General features: G+C 43.5%; 1 pseudogene; it reads left to right on the top strand.

The window, feature by feature from the left end:
* The first annotated feature begins 581 nt into the window (after positions 1–581).
* On the top strand, positions 582–1,076 carry LOC101986571 (annotated as a pseudogene).
* Positions 1,077–1,377: the final 301 nt, after the last annotated feature.

Here is a 1,377-nt window from a genome sequence, read left to right as displayed (position 1 = left end):
CAGCCCTTGACTAAACTCCATTTCCCGAAAGCTTACCTGGGCTGAGGAATTGCCCATTGTTAGCAATGGAACACAGCGTTTGAACAGCCTCTATAGGCTTAGGGAGTGGGGTGGGGTGGGTTGTGTCTTTCTTGGCAAGTCGATGTCTCTGCTAAGTGTGAAATTCAGCTTTAAAACAGGGAATTTTTACCAAGGTTGTATTATTCTTTTTATTTGTTTTGTTTTTTGTAGGTTTTTATTTTGTTTCTTGAGACAGGGTTTCTCTGTGAAACAGTCCTGGCTGTCCTGGAACTCACTTTATAGACCAGACTGGTCTTGAAATCACAGAGATCCGCCTGCCTCTGCCTCCCAAGTGTTGGGATTAAAGGTGTGCACCACTGCTGCCTGGTGGTTGTGTTCCTCCTCCCCATCCCGCTGCACATATAGGGTCTCTCTGTAGCTTTGGAGCCTGTCCTGGAACTAGCTCTTGTAGACCAGGCTGGCCTCGAACTCACAGAGATCCTGTTTGCCTCTGCCTCTCGAGTGCTGAAATTAAAGGTGTGCGCCACCACCACCCGGCGGTTGTGCTATTTTCAATGCAAATGACAAGAGTGTCTGTAATTTCCATTACGTGGTGTCTTCGCCTCTTCTGTGTCTTGGCTCTGGAATCTGATGATGGCCGGAAAGCCATCATAATTTTTGTACCAGTTCCTCAGCTGAAATCCTTCCAAAAAATCCAAGTCCGGCTGGTTCGTGAATTGGAGAAAAAGTTTAGCAGGAAACACGTAGTCTTCATTGCTCAGAGGAGGATTCTGCCCAAGCCAACTCGGAAAAGCCATACAAAAAATTAGCAGAAGCACCCCAGAAGCCGCACGCTCACCGCAGTACACGATGCCATCCTTGAGGACTTGGTCTTCCTGAGTGAGATTGTGGGCAAGAGGATCCGTGTGAAACTGAACGGCAGCCGGCTCATAAAGGTTCATTTAGACAAAGCACAGCAGAACAACGTGGAGCACAAGGTGGAAACTTTTTCTAGTGTGTATAAGAAGCTCAAGGGCAAGGATGTCAATTTTGAATTCCCAGAGTTTCAGTTGTAAAGAAAATGACTAAATAAAGTGTCATTCGTAAAAAAAATAAAATAAAAAAATAAAAATGTTCTAAGCAGAATAACAGTTAATATGTATTGCTAACTTTGGGAACTACCTTTAAGGAGTTCTGCGTTTTTTAAATTTTTAAATTACTTTATTTGTTTGCTATCTGTATTCATGTGCCATGGCACACGTGTGGAGTCGCAGGGCAATCTGAAAGATATTATTTTAGAGTGTCCGCATTTATATGCATACACATATACATACACACACATACATATCCATATCTTTTGTTGTGCTAAGCAGGCAG

Source organism: Microtus ochrogaster, chromosome 10 (assembly GCF_000317375.1).
Source record: "Microtus ochrogaster isolate Prairie Vole_2 chromosome 10, MicOch1.0, whole genome shotgun sequence".
NCBI lineage: Eukaryota > Metazoa > Chordata > Mammalia > Rodentia > Cricetidae > Microtus > Microtus ochrogaster.
The sequence above is the reverse complement of the archived record's forward strand: the minus strand, read 5'-3'. Positions and strand labels throughout refer to the sequence as shown.